Consider the following 16,094-nt stretch of genomic DNA (forward strand, 5'->3'; position numbering starts at 1 on the left):
TGCCAGAAAGTTGAATGGAACGACAGTGCATTTCACCTGTTTTTCTATACTTTTAAGTCATTGCGTTGACCTAAGTTTTCCAAAACTTTTTTCGAAACATTGTGATAAAAACAAAGAGGAATGAATTCCTTAGGTTTTGCAAAATTTGATCAATTGAGAGAAAGAGAGGCATGCTAAGCCCTTAACGATTGAGATCATGCTTGTTAATGTGAGTACTGAGAAGGATCCTGACTTGATCCAAATTGGTTCTGCACTGTCTTCAGCGCGAGCGATTTGTCGCTTTCTTAAAAGGTTTCAAAAAAATGTTTTGCGCGATCCTGCGAAGACCTGTGTGGAATCGCTCTTGAGATTGTGCAGCCTAGAATCGCTCTCAGCCTCAAGACTCGACCTTGCTTTCGAACCTTAAACTTGAATTCAGAATGTTCAATGGTCAACCATCAAAGGAAGCATTTGTGGCCAAATTTGAAGCAGCCCTTGAACTAGGGGCAGGGAAGTCAGATCAAGAAGACCAGATGTCATCAAAAGAAGCTTACAAAACTAGATCAGAAGCACCCCTGAAACTAGGGGCAAATAATTTCAAATGTGCTCGAAGAGCCAAAGATGGATCATTCCACAAATCAAAGAAGGTCGGCAAGAATGCCAAATCCCAGAGGGAGGAAAGAAGAAAGCACTGCTGAAGAACAACTGAGTTCCTATCCACAACACTAGGGGCAAATTTAGCCCCCCATTGGATGGACTCTTACATCATCGACGAACATCAGCCACTCTCTTGGATTCAGACAAATTCGAGATCTCAGAACCATTTGACATGGACAAAGCTACGCTTTTACCTTTGAGAGGCTCGCTGGGTTGAAAACGCGAAAGGGCGACCCAAGCAAAAGTTAGAGCAAGAAAAAAAGAGAAAAAAAAAAAGAAAAGAAAAAAATTACAAAAGAAAAAAATGCAAAAAATGCAAAAAAAAAAAGAAGAAAAAGAAAAAGTAGAAAAGAAATGAAAAGAATTGAAAAGAAAAGAAAAACATAGCTCGCAAGGTTGAAAACCCAGAAGGGCGGCCTTGGCAAAAGTTAGAGCGCAAAAGGAGACGTTAATACCCGAGTGTACCTAAACCCCGAGCTACGTAAGGCTTGATTCCCATGTTTGGGATACGTAGGCAACTTCATTCTGAAGTCCAGCCATAAACACTTCCAAATCAAGTGTGTCCATGTATTGGTTTTGATGGTCCTTGCCTTTTCTGTATCTGAGAGTTCGGTTATGATCATTACCATGAAGACTGACTACAATGCGTTGCGGTGCCATTCAAACAAGGGGCAACTTTCTGTTGCCATTCAATGCGCCGCGGTGCCGTTCAAACAAGGGGCAACTTTCCGTTGCCATGCAGCTCTCTTCAAGCAAGGGGCAATTTTCCATTGCTATGGATCTGAGGTTGTGCATCTCAAGAATAAGTTTTGTGCTCGTTGAGCAGTGGCTGTTTACCAAAATAGTTTTTGAGAATTTTTACTGAGGTTGACTAATTTCTCGAAAATTATTCCATTTTCCAAAACTGGACCATATCTTGGACCCAAAAAGGAAATTTTCAGTGCTCATAACTTGACTTGCATGATTTCAAATAAAAAATTGAACAAAACTCTCATTTTGGTCAAAATTGTTTTAGTAGAAAGCCAAAAACAAAAAATGGTCAAAATGATGAACTAGGGGCACAGTTGAGTCAAGTGTTCCGTCTTTTCCCCATTGTCAACATACTTGCCAGAAAAGGCACCCTAGTCGCCGAGAAGGGCACAATTGAAGCTAACAACAAAGGGCTGAAAGCTCTCTCATCCTCCAAGCAACGAGGTATCAAGCCAAGTGTGAAGCACAAACTGGAATAGATCAAGATATTCCACTCTCTCATCTGGACAGATCTGATCACGTCCAAACTCCCCAGCAAAGCATCGTCAACCGATGTCAGCTGCAGATTTGCTACACACCCAGTTGTAGCGCAGCCTCTCTGTGGAAGAAACTCACTGTTGTGAACAAGATTAAGAATCTGGTATAATACCAGGGGCAAGAGCCCACAATTTCCAGCTTATCCATCAAGCACCCAGGGGAGGGATGAAAAAATGAGAGATTGAAAAATAAAGAGATGTGAGTTGAGAGAAAAAGCGAGAAAATGGCTTTTTCAGAAAATAGAGCCTGAGGGCCGAGTGATGTGAAAAACACAAATAAGAAAGGATGGGAAACACTAACCAAGGAAACAGGCTCTATGTGCACGTTTGAGTGTCGTGTCTTTTGTTTTGTTTCGATTCTTGTTTTGAGTCGTTTCGAGTGTTACTCAATGTGTTCAGGTTGTTTACCTTTTGTTTTTCTTTGTTGAGTCGTTTTTGCTGTGGTCCAGTCGTAGACTCAATACCCAGTTGAGAATTCATTTTCAATTCCGATTTCAAAATAAAATCATTTTGTGCTTAGAGTGCTGTGTCATTCTCCACATTTGTGCAAAATAGTATTTGTTCTTTCATAAAACCGCAGGGTTCAACCCAGGTCATGTCAGAACAGTAAAACCAGGACCTATTTGAAGCTATATGGATTCCAGACTACAAAGCAAAAGAAAAGAGGGAAAATGTCGGGTATCTGAGTTTGTTTCAACTTCAGTAAGTTCCGAGACTACATTCCGTGTGTATCTCTTCAAGTCTTGCCAATGCTCCGAAGTATGAGTGTGCCTCTACCTCAAGCTCAAGATCAAGTCTGCTTCAAGCCAGAATGGCGATCAGAAGTGCTCTCCTCAAGTACAGTTTCGTGCCAGGGACATCTTGGTCGTGTTTGCAATGAGTTCCTAGGAGACCAACTGCGACGGTGGAAACTAGAGTTCGAATGGCTGATGCCTAGAACGTAAAGGTTCGGGATTTCTGGGACTAAAGTCTGGTTTAAATACCCAGGGGTGTATCTCTGACTTAAAATCTGTATGGAAACCCCATAGGTTGAGATAACGTGTATGCACCTCAATTCTGGATACTGAACCAACCTAGTCTGTCACCCCGTTGGAGAATAGGGAAAGTTGTGAATATGATCAGGAAGAAAGGTAGCATCCAAAGTGTTCTACGTAAAGAACCCTTGTCAGCATTTTAGAATCTTTGTACTGTGATTTGAAGGTAAAGTGTTCGAAGAACACAAGGGGAGATCCCCATTGGAGAAGAGCGGTTCACCGCCACTTACCTCATGAGGTGCTTTGTAAAGCGCTGCTTTGTCCATTTATTACTTTCCTTAAGCATCATGCATTGTAATGCATTGTACCTATCAAGTTTCTTTCTCATTCATGCACGATATTGTATGTACGGTTCATTCAAAGAAGTTCCGTTTAAGATCATTTATTTAGTGTATCAATCACACTTCATTCAGTGTATCAATTACACTCTTATTTATTTAGTGTATCAATCACACTTCATTCACTTTGTGTATCTATTACACTCTCACTCACTTAGTGTATCAATCACACATTCTCATTTTGTGTATCTATCACACACATTCTCATTTTCTGTATCTATCACGCACATATTCACTTCAATTACTTTAGTGTATCTATCACACTTCATTATCTTTTGTGTATCCATCACACCTGTTCACGAAGTGCATCTATCACACTTTGTGTTCACATTTAGTATATCAATCATACTCTGTTCACTTAGTGCATCTATCACACTTTGTGTTCACCTTTAGTATATCTATCATACTTGTTCACTTAGTGCATCTATCACACTTTGTGTTCACCTTTAGTATATCCATCATACTTGTTCACTAAGTGCATCTATCACACTTTGTGTTCACCTTTAGTATATCCATCATACTTGTTCACTAAGTGCATCTATCACACTTTGTGTTCACCTTTAGTATATCCATCATACTTGTTCACTAAGTGCATCTATCACACTTCGTGTTCACCTTTAGTACATCTATCATACTTGTTCACTAAGTGCATTTATCCCACTTCATATTCACCTTTAGTATATCCGTCATACCTTGTTCACTTAGTGCATCTATCACACTTTGTGTTCACCTTTAGTATATCTATCATACTTTGTTCACTTAGTGCATCTATCACACTTCGTGTTCACCCTTTGTGTATCTATCACACTTTGCTCACCACACTCGCTTAGTGTATCTATCACGCGCTCAACTACTGTATCTATCACATTTTACTTCATATAGTGTATCTATCACATGCTCACTTTGTGTATCTATCACACATTCGCTTTTTGTGTCCATCACACTTTGCTCACCACACTCGCTTAATGTATCTATCACACGCTCAGCTACTGTATCTATCACATTTTGCTTCATATAGTGTATCTATCACATGCTCACTTTGTGTATCTATCACACATTTGCTTTTTGTGTCCATCACACTATGCTCACCATGCTCGCATTGTGTATCAATCACGCACGTTCGCTTTGTGTATCAATCACACACTCTCGCTTTGTGTATCTATCATACCTTGTTCACTTAGTGCATCTATCACACTTTGTGTTCACCTTTTTGTGTATCCATCACACTATATCCGCTTTGTGTATCTACCACACATGCTCACTTTGTGTATCAATCACACATTCGCTTTGTGTATCTATCACACATGCACACTGTATTCGCAGTGAGAATTGCATAATTCTCTTACATCCTTTCTGCATGAAATGTAGTTTGGTTTATGCTTGCTTAAAACTGTTGCATGTTACGCTTCGTTACAGCTTTCTTTGCATGATCATAAATTATGCTCGTCTTTTTGCATTGTCAGTTGCATTTTTCCCCTGCCTTCGGGCGCATATCTTTATCTGCTGCTTGTATGCTTTGTCTAAGTCTTCGGCCTTGTCAAAAATGGGTCGTCTCTGGGCTTTGACACTCACTCCCGTCATTGTTATGACTTTCGAGTTCTGTCAAAGAGGGGCAACTGTAGACACCCCATTTTTGACCGTCCTCAAGACTTGGACGTCACCATTCGAATGCTCGGTGATCATCCCTATTTGTGTTTGTTTTGAGCTCTCGGAAGTCTTGGCTACGCGAGTTGCCTCAGGATCTCTCGACTTGTTTGCCCTGTGCCTGGTTTTGCACCAAGGACCTGTTTGTTTTTGCACCTGAGGGTAAAGAGTGGCTTGTTAGCTCCTCGTGACCCCCACCGGCCTTGGCTTGAGGCCACCGGCCGTGTATTATTGCTACCGGCCATTGGTGAAATATACCATTGGCCGGTCGGCACTTGGTGTGGTCGGTCGATCATCTGTTTGGCCGATGGCCTCCTTTTCTGGCCGGTACCACCTTTTTGCCTTTTTCAGGCATGGTGCATGCCAGCTGTGCCAGCTGGAATGCACAAACCCTGCCCCCGTGCACGAGTGTGGCTGTTTTGCCCCTTTTGTACCTTTTTGGTCTAGCTTCTTGAGGAAGCTTGGACCTTTGTCTTAGCTTCCTCAAGAAGCTTGGACACCTGTCCTAGCTTCCTAAGGAAGCCTTGGCCCCTTTGCCTTGGCTTCTTTAGGAAGCCTTGACCCCTTGGTTAGCTTCCCTTGGAAGCTTAAGCTTTCCCTTGCCTATATAAGAGCTCCACCCTCTCCTTTGTTTTGGTTCAGCAAAAACCAGAGCAAAATATATATATATATATATATATATGTCTTCTATACACTTTCTCTCTCTATATCTCCCTCTCTCTCTTCATTTTGTGTGTGTTTTATAGCCTAAAAGTGTGTTTAGTTCATAGTATTGCACTAAGACACACACTATTACACCATACTTCGACTTGGGAGGCCTTGAGGGTTTGTTCTTAAAGTTTTGAGCTGATTTTGATCACAAAAAGGGGCCTGAGCTTGCTGTTCTTCAAGGGTTCTTCAAAGGTAACATTACTTACTTTATATTTCCCATTCTTCCACTAGCCTTTAGCCTATCTTGCTTACTGTTTTAGACTTTGTGTATAACTGAAAAAAGTCTTATATTTGTATGCTTAAGATATTTCATTCAGGTTGTTTTGGTGTTGAGGGTCGATCTCCCCCTCTAAGGCCTTGTTTGGCCCTTTTTGTGCTTCCTTTGTTAAGCTTTGGTTACTTTGGTGTATTGGCCTTCTCACCACTGAAATCTAGAAGATTTTCAGTGGTGAAGAAGGGGTTTTGAGGCCTTGCATAGGGGAGGGACACCCCTCTCCCCTTGGTCTCTCATTTGTGCATTCTTTGGCCTCATAAGGGTAGCATATGTGCTTGGTTGTTTTTAGCTCCATTTCAGAGGTTTTTAGGTGTTGTTAGGTCATAATGTGTCTCTATTTTTGATCGGATTAATGGCCTCTCCCATGTTTAATACACTTGCTTTGTATTCCCCCATTTTGCCTAGAAATGCATCTAGCCATTAAACCCTCATGCTTGCAAATTTCTACCTAGCTTTGTGAAGCTTTTGGTCATTATTTATCATGATTGAGGTCTGTTGGGTGCTGGCGTGGTCGTATTTGATATGTTTTGTATGGCCCCTTTGCATTCTAGCATGTTGGTATCGGGTGTGTGAGTCATTAGCATGTATTGGCTAGACTATTTCAGTGATTTGGAATCACTTATTAGGTCATTTTAGTCCATGTTTGATGCTTACATACTTGCATTTGTTCCCCTTTTAATGCCTTAAAGAGGTGTGGTCTTATGCTCCATGTTTGGGCTTTTGTGTACGCCTATATGTTTGGGGTCTTGGGTTGCCATATCAGTGGGTATTGGGGTTTATTTTGATGCATTGAAACTCCGTTCTTTAGTTGAATAATCCATGCTATGAGTGATCATGATAGTTGTAGTAGAATGCTTCTTTTTACATCTTAGTCTTGGGCCCATTGGTATGCGTGTTTGCATGAGCACTTGTCCATCATTTTGGGCACTATTGGCCACTATTTTGGGGGTGGGTTGAGGCCTTCTCATTTCAGTATAAGTCCATCATTGCATGCTTTGCATGTTTGACATGTTGCATTGCATTGGTTGCATGCTTATATTGCAGCATGTTTGCATGTTTGCATGTTACTTAGCTAAGTTGCATTATATAGTCTTGTTGTATGCTTGACATATTCACATTGCATTAGCATAGCCTTGCATGAGTTGCATCACTTTGCATTATATACGGCATACATGCATTGCATCGCTTAGTTTGGGGTGTCAAACCAAGCATGAAGGGTGGGGAGTGTTCGTACCCAAAGTGACGAAACATGTCCCAACCCTCGGTTGCCGACGCCCTTGACCTCAACATGATAGGGCATTGGCACTCATTTGTTTTGTTTGCATGCGTTTACATTGATTTGCAACTTGGCCTCTTAGGCCATCATGCATCGAAATGCGCAATTGATGGCCCGTGGGTCGAGGGCCATGCTCCCTGGAGTTCATTGCATGATAGGGAGTGTGTCCATGCATACATTTGCTTGAAAATTCCATGCCATACACTGCTTACCCTCTGCTGCTGTCAACTGCAGGTTTCAGCAAGAAGATTTGGCCAGCCGACAGTGTTGAGTGCCAACCGGCAAAACATGTTTGGCCGAGAGTATAAGATTTGGCCGATAATCCCATTCCCATGGCCGGTGGAATTTCTTTCTGGCCGGTGACACTCCAGAGCACTCAGGGAGTGATTCAAAGCAGTTCTAGAAATTTATGTGATCCTTAGAGGGGCAAGGCAGTGTAAACAAAGGCAACAGTGCTATGGCAGCGAGTTTCCGAGCAGGGCGAGTCAAGCATGCATCATTCGTGCATTCCGAGGCAAAGCTGCGGCAGTCTCTTTAAGCTTCACATTTAGTTTATTTTTGTAATTAATTAAGGGTTTGTAATAATTAATTAGCTAGGATAGTTGATTCATTATTCGAACTGTAACATTTATTCGGACCCTCCGAGCGAGGGCAATTGTGTAATAAGTGTGCGTGAGTGTGTGTATGTCTCCCAACCCCACGTCTTTCTTCCCTTTTATTTACTAGCTTTCGATGGTTAGTCTAGGGCATGTTTCAATTAGCATACAGTATGATAGCATGCGTGCATCCATACATTTGTCTTACATGCACCGGGCTCAGCGCATCATACTAACTGCATTTGTATTTCAATTCTAAAGTTGAATACATGTTAGTTGTAGCATCATCACATGCCATCTTAGAATAGCCGAGCCTATTGTAGTTGCATCTTGTATGTGTTGCATTAGCCATCTTAACATGAGCTAGGATCATGCATTGATTACTAACTAGCTTTTGTTTTGGCTTGGAGTACTCAGTAAGTTCTCATGCTTTAGCATCCTTGCATGTGTGTGAGTGTTGCCACAACAGCATACTTACCATGAGGCTAGCTGCTTATGTGGTATAACTGCTTGAGTGCCTGTGGATGGAGGTTGAATTGCCTAAATTGGAATAATGCACTAAAACTGTGAGTTTTAAGCCCACTGGATAGTGGCAAAACCATCTTTTCTAAAGCCTACTTGAGGGTGGCAAAATCTGCATTTTAGCCTACTTGCGAGTAGCAAACCATTTTCAAAACAAACATGAAATGTTTTGTTCCAATTTAGGCGATTTGGTCTATACTTGTTTGCTGTGCGCATAATATAGTAATTCTAGGCTAATAACCGGAATAAGAACATATAATGTTTTCAAAACAAAATATCATGGTTAGTAGAGGCCGATTTTTGATCGGGCGAGCGGGGGTGCTCATAGTTGACCTTCCCCAATCGTACCCAAGTTCCCGAGCCGAGGCAACTTTGGTGATGACGGACATGTGGCCTTTGGCACTGAGTCAGGGTTTCCTAAATTTTTCCAAAATAAAATATTTAGGTGGCGACTCTGTATCTGGCAAAGTAGTCCATGTTTGGCACTTCTTTTCTAAAAATCTATTTTCTCAAAACGATTTTCCGGATTTGGACTCTTTGATTCAGATTAAGAACCGTGACAATTCGAGTCCGAACTGTAGCACGAAGGCCTCACGCGGGCGCGTCTACACCATCCTGCTTAGGTATGCCAGTATATACAGTTCTTTTGTATTTTATTAAACTGGTTGCTTGACGGTGATGGTACTCTGGAGTCATTTAGACCATTTTCTTAGATGAGCTGTTCTCCCCTTGAGTGCGACATCCTCTATCTATCATTACCTTTGGCCCCCTTCTTTATGGTGTATTCTATGCCTGCCCTGGTTGAGGCATGACCTAGGTGCCTATAGCGATCCCGGATTTACCCTTGTTGTATAGTGATCCGGACATGTGTCCGTGGATGTTGGTAGTTGTTTATTATCTTGTTTACATCCTTTCCTACTTTGTATTTGAGTTATAGGATGTGTTGGGCGGGTTTGTTACAGGTTGGTTGAGTTTACAAACCAAAACTAGTTGCCCAGATTTTGGCCTGTACGCTCGAGCGGGGGTTTGGGCGCTCGAGCGGGGAATATACCCATCCAGTAATTGTTGTGCAGTGTTGTACGCTCGAGCGTGGAGTTGGCCGCTCGAGCGGAGGCCTGGTTCTGCAAAAGTGCTGGGCGAGAGCATTCTGCGCTCGAGTGGGAGATTGGCCGCTCGAGCGGAAATCTGTGAGTGGCCGCTCGAGCGGGGTGTTTTACGCTCGAGCGGAAGACTGGGTTTAAGTCCCGAAATTGTGACTTTTCAAATCACTTTTTACTTTCTCTTCTCTCTCTTACTTTTCCAAAATCACCATTGTTGAGCCTCTCACTCTAGACTCTACCTTCTCTCTAGGTTTTGATCTAGTAGGAGTGATTTACTCACCTTTGGCCTTTACAAAAAAGTTGTTGATCGTCGAGGGCTTCATTTTAATCTGAAAATCTCGGGTTTTGGAGCACGTTGGGTTTTGTCGTCTTCTCCTTTGGAACTCCGAATTTGAGGTAGGGATAACCTACTCCTCTCTATGGGTTTTGTCTTTAAATTTTGGTATTTTGAGATGTTGGGCTTGGTTTGGTAATCTTGTAAAGGTTTGGGGCTTTTGTGTAATTTTTACAAAGGTTGGGGTTTTATTCATAATAAACCTAGATGCATGTTTGGCATAGAAAAATGGAATGATTGTTGAATCATTGATGAAAATGGGACCTAAGGGTTGAAATAGTAATTATGGAAAATGGCCTAATTACATTGTTTAATTAATTGGGATAATTAATTGGTGAGAAATGAGGAAATGAAATGTTAATTGAATATCCATTTGTGCATTTATTTTCTGTTTTAGAAATAACTGCTTTGGGCTATCGGTGGAGGATAGTCGAGATTGTTGTAGATAATGCATGATGATTAGGTAAACGGAAACTAATCAATGGAATGTGTCATGGAACTTGACGGTTGATAGAATACATTAATTGTGTGTATTGTGTGATTGTATATAGAACCAATGTGTTTATATACGTTATGTGTAGAGGAGGAGATAGGGGATGTACTCCGCGGTTTAGGGGAAAATAGGGGATGTACCTCTAAACCGGATAGGTATTGGGAGGAGATAGGGGATGAACTCCGTAGACAGAGCTCATATGCTTGTCTAGAGAAGTGAAGATAGAGCTCATATGCTTATCTTTGTGAAGTGTGGATACAGCTTGTATGCTTATCTGTGGATATTGTTGATATACATATCTGTTGTAGAGTGTGGATACAGCTTGTATGCTTATCTGTGGATATTGTTGATATACATATATGTTGAGAATGTGGATATAGCTTTTATGCTTATCTGAATGTGAGATATTGTTTTTATACATATCTGTGGAAATGATGATAGAGCTAGCATGCTTATCTGTTGAAAAAGGGAAAATGAAAAGTAATTGGGACTTGTAAGTCGTTGACATAAATATGTAATTTATGTGATTGTATCAGTGTTGACCAACTATCAATTGCTAATGTTTTAGTCATTGTCCATGGTTGGTTTAGTGTATTTCTACTGGGCTGTGGCTCACCCTATATGGGAATATCATTTTCAGGTACAGGAAGCATGCCACCTCCAAGGACATAGCTTGGAAGGCTAGAGGCGGACATAGTGTAGTTGTTTTACTTTTGACGTATTACATGTAACTTCAAGCCAAGGGCTTAATGTGTAAACGAGTTAGTACTCTTTTGATGAAACCAAGTGTTAACTTGGAAAGCTGTAAGTCCGTAGGGCATTTTGTTTTGATGCTAACATGTAATACTTATGTAATGAAACTCAATGAAATAAAGGAATGTGGTTAGTTTATATGTAAATGCTTGTATTATCTGATGGGTTTAATGTTATTATTTTGAGGGCGTTACAGTGCCTCTTGCGGTGGTGTTTGTCATCACAAGATGATTTGGTCATGTCACTGGTCCTATGTTCTACCATACTTAATCCAAATGTGGAAAAAAAAAAAAAGACAAAAGAAAAGAAAAAGAAATAAAAATTTAAAAAAAGAGCAGGAGGAAGCCTCGGTTATGTACAAGGAAAAGAAAAGGAATCCTTGTTTAAGTTTTTTTTTTCATATTTTTTTATTTTCGTTTTTTAGACTACCAAATAGTTGTGCTGATGTATTACCTTGTTCTTTGTTTTCTAATTTGTGATGTTTTCTTTTCCTTGGTCTAGATTAACATTTTTCCAACTGGTTGGACCTTTATGGCCCGATTATTCCATACAATACAAGCAGCCTCAGGTTCTTAGTCTACCTCCTCTAGGGATGTTCAAGCAAAGAGAACGATCAAACCCAATCTGCGAAATATTTTGTCATTCCAGCAATGGGCCTCCATTGCGATTGCTATTAAGATGGGGATAAAGCGTTTATGATTTGATTATGTACTCTATTTGAGGTATGATTGTTGCTCTAACATTTTCTTTTATTTTACTTTTGTAATCTAAGTTATTTCTGCCCCTTGGTTTTTTGATCTCTGCTACATGATTCAGCATCTGCACTACTGCACTTTCTCTCTGCTGCTGAAGTAGGTGATGGGGGATGAAGTGATGCAACCCGTCACAACTAATGTTGCTATTGGCTGAAAAATGACCCCCTATTCTTAACTCTGCATCCTCCTTTAGATATTTTGTAAAGAATTCATATCAGCCATTTTATTTCTTTGGTGGGTTATAACCTTTTCACCCTTAATATTTGTGGTTGTTTTGCTTTTAACTTTTGTATCTTCAAGTGTTTGTTCTAAGATCTTAAGCTTTGTATCTCGAAATCTTGTTATAAGATCTTGTGATTGTTCTGGGCCTTATTTTGTTAGGGCATGATTGACTCTATTTGGAGTAGAGATACCTTTGCAATTTTTGTTAATTTTAGGGTCAGCTTTGAGCTGATCTGCGCTCATTCGGGACACCCTCTCGGTGAGGTTGCACGTCCTTTATTATTCTTTCTTGATTTTGTAGTCAGCTTAGGGCAAAACTAACACCATTTGGGACTCTAGTCCTTTATTATTCTTTCTTGATTTTATATTTTAAGATTGAATCAACCACAAGATATACTCTTGCCGGCTGGGCCAGCCCAACAATTTGATGAGATCATGAGATATAAATTTTGATTTGTAGATTCTATAAAAACAAAAACAAAAATGAAAAGGTATGAAAATATAATTTAATTATGAAAATGGACACAATTACTTCCCTTATTGTAGATTCTATAAATAATATTTCCATTATTTTTCAATACTCTCTTGTATACTTTGAATGGCAGCTCTACAAAGGCCACTAGCAAATGAACGCTGAGAGAGCTGACTCACCAATGTTCAAGATCGCCAAAGGCCATCAACAGAGTTGGCAATTTAATGCTGATCAAGGAATGTTGAACGAGCCCTTCTCCATGTGCAGGATAGTCAATAGAGTTAGCCAAATTCAGAAGACAACCAGTCGGCCAAGTTTAAAATGGTCACCCCGCGTCTGCCAAGTTCATAATGGTCATCCCACGGGGTCAGCTAAGTTTAAAAGACCACCCCGGGGTCAGCCAAGTTTATATAAGTTCTTGCGATTGTTTTGGGCCTTTGTTAGAGTAAGATTCACTCTATTTGGAATCAATACACCTTTGCAATTATTGTTGATTTGAGGGTTAGCTTTGAGCCGATTTGAGCTCATTTGTGACAAAATCTTATTTAAACTATCCTTTCGGTGTGGGTCCATGTTCTATTTGGGACTATCCTCATGAGGAGGGTCAAATTGGTTTATTATTCTTTCTTGAATTTGGAGCCAGTTTAGTGTATAACTGACCCCATTTGGGACATTTGTTCTACTTGGGGCTATCCTCACGAGGAGGGTCAAAGTCCCTTGCAATCATTTTTGATTTTGGCGTTTGTGGCCATGGTAGTCGTGCTAGAGGGTTGAGAGTGGCGACAATGACGACAAAGATGAATGGAAGAAAAACTAGAATTTTAAAATTAAAAATGAGAGTATTATGAGAATAAAAATTAGGATTTTGGGGTCAGTGGCGATAGAGGGCTGAGAGAGGCAGTGGCAATCCAAAAATTTTGTTTTTGGATTTTTTTTTTAAATTTATTTTTTAATCAAATGTGTGTCTCCACAATGTATGCAAATAGAAATTAGGGTGAATAAAAATTGTTAGAAGTTTACATTATTGATTGAAGTTTTTGGAATGTTGATTGAAAAAAGAAAATGAGGACTTACGAGTAGGTCTAAGTAAGTGGACTTATTGTCCAATAGGTTCTATGATAATTAATGACATTTTTCGTTAAAAACAATTATAAAATGTCATTAATTGTTAATTTTCAATGACAGTTTGAAAATCTTATCACAAAAAACTATTATTAATTATAAGTTTTAGCGACAGTTTAAAAAAATTGTCACAAAAAAGGCCACTAATTTACATCTTTCAGCAACAATTTGAAAATTTTGTCACAGAAAAACATCACTAATTGTATATTTAAGGGACAATTTATAAAAATTGTGACAAAAAAGTTACTAATTATCAATTTTTAGCGACATGTAAAAAAATTTACAATAAAACTATTTTTAGCGACAATTTTATTAAGACTTATTTTCAATAAGACTTGATAAGAATTAAGTCCAATCATTAAAACTTAGTGGTAGCTTACCCAAAAGGAAAGGAGGGAGAAAATCAGGGGCAAGAAAAGAGAAATCCATGGGGAAGTTGTGGTCTGTTTGAATTAAAACTCTGTATCTTTTCTTGATGTTGTGGCACCGGTATGTAAGGTGGTGTTGATTGATGTGGCATCTCTCAGTCGACTTACAAGTTGAACCAAGTAGGGATTTGGAGTGCCATTTCTCTCACACATACAACCACCTCCTTTATTGCGAGGCTTATGAAATAAAAGATTCAAATTATTGATTTTTTGTATGATAATTTTTATTACGAGACTTACGAAGTAGACGATTTAGATTATTAGTGTGAATCTAGGTTGAGACTCACAAGAGAGATATGGAAAGATGAGATATGAAGGAGAGCTTATCCCATCCCGAATTTAGTTTGAATTTGAATATATTTAGGGCATTTACTAATAAATCATATTCAAATTCAAACTAAATTCAGGATGGGACATTTACTAATAGATCTCTAAAAAATAAGATAAATATTCTTGTGATCCCATAAATTTTCTTGGTGGATGCTCAAAAAATTACACTCTTACTTTTTATTGTGTTTCTTATAGTGAATCCAAAATTGTATATAAAAAGGTTTGATCATCTATTAAAATAAAAATAAAAATAAACTTTGAACATTTCATAATAGCCATGAGATTCCTAACTGCATACAAAACTTTCTGAAGTGGGAGTTATAAAATTGATGCTGAAATCCTTAGGGGTGAAATTTGCTCCACTATGCTCCTTCAATGTGACTTTTTGGGGGTCTTCCTTCTCAAGTTTGACCTCCGGGTCCTCCTTTCTTATGGATGACTTGGGAGTCAACCGTAATGTTGTGTTTGGTTGGGGGATTTGAGGAGAGATTTGGAAAGAGAAATGGAAAAAGTAAGTGAAATGTGAATAAAATATACCCATATTTCATCTAGTTTCACACACTTTTTCTCTTTTACTTTTCAAATTCCTCTCCAAATCCCCCAACCAAACTAACCTCAAAGTCTTTCTTCATAGATGAGTTCTTTTATGGTTCATGAGTTTTATTCTTCTCTGGATTATGATCTCTACCCACCCTTAGATCAATTTTGCTTTTCTTTAGCCCCATGCTAGGCTATGCTCTACCTCTACATCGAGATCAACTCAACTCAAGTCGGTTGGCTACAATGTTTCAGATAATCTGATGCATCATCCGATTTGTACAAAATTTTATTTTATTTATTTAAAAAGCATAAACAAGACACTCATCACACGCAACAAATGACATGCCAACATCTTTCAAACCAAAGAAGTCATTGTGCCTTTTCAGTACATAAACAAACTCAACAAAATAATCTCCATTGTTTCATCAAACTAGCCCAAAAAAAAAAAAAAAAGGAAATTGATGAAATAGCAAGTATACAATATTAAATTTAAACAAACGCATATTGTTATCCTGAAATGAAATTGAAGTTTGGAGATGTCATAACTATAAAATTCACTTTAACTGTTTGAAATATTGTGCAAGTTACACATTTGGATTTCAAACCCACAGGAGAAAAAAACAGAAGCAAGATATGTCTCTGTCCTACCATGCTGACTAATTTGTGCAAATCCATCCAGAGTATATCCCAAAAATAAAACATGCATTTGTTCAAGACAAATCCATAACATTGCCAAATAAATCCATTCACAACACCATCCATATTACAATTCCAATCGACATCTGTTACATCTTATAGTAAAAAGCTCCTATAATACAACTGCCTGCACCCAAGGTACAAAAATATTCAGCTTCGAAACCTGAAATTGATAGTGATGTAAACATCAAATTACACACAAATTCTTAAAACAATGAATAGTTAACAATTATCAACCCATTCACTACAAAAGCATTGAAATGAAGAATTCAAACTCATTACTATGGCTTTACCATATGACGTGGGTAGGCCCATAAAGGCCATAATCCATTATGAACAACCCAAGCCTACCACTTAGGGCCCAATACATAACCCAACTGATGAGGCCCAGCACAGCTGGATGTCAACATGGCATGAAGGACCAATGATATTCAGACGCGTGGCAGGTAAAGGGCAAGCGACATCAGCAAACAAAGATCTGCAAAGTTATTGCCACTGCACATCGCCATTAATGCAGCCCCTCACAGCATTT

General features: G+C 39.2%; 1 long non-coding RNA gene across 1 annotated transcript; it reads left to right on the forward strand.

Moving 5' to 3' along the window:
* Window positions 1-11,498: 11,498 nt before the first annotated feature.
* On the forward strand, window positions 11,499-12,258 carry LOC145804597 (uncharacterized). Its single transcript, XR_014346665.1, has 2 exons — window positions 11,499-11,719; window positions 11,814-12,258. It is a non-coding gene; the product is annotated as an uncharacterized LOC145804597 (long non-coding RNA).
* Window positions 12,259-16,094: the final 3,836 nt, after the last annotated feature.

Source organism: Camellia sinensis, chromosome 12 (genome assembly GCF_055761805.1).
Source record: "Camellia sinensis isolate YWXY chromosome 12, ASM5576180v1, whole genome shotgun sequence".
In the NCBI taxonomy this organism is placed as follows: domain Eukaryota; kingdom Viridiplantae; phylum Streptophyta; class Magnoliopsida; order Ericales; family Theaceae; genus Camellia; species Camellia sinensis.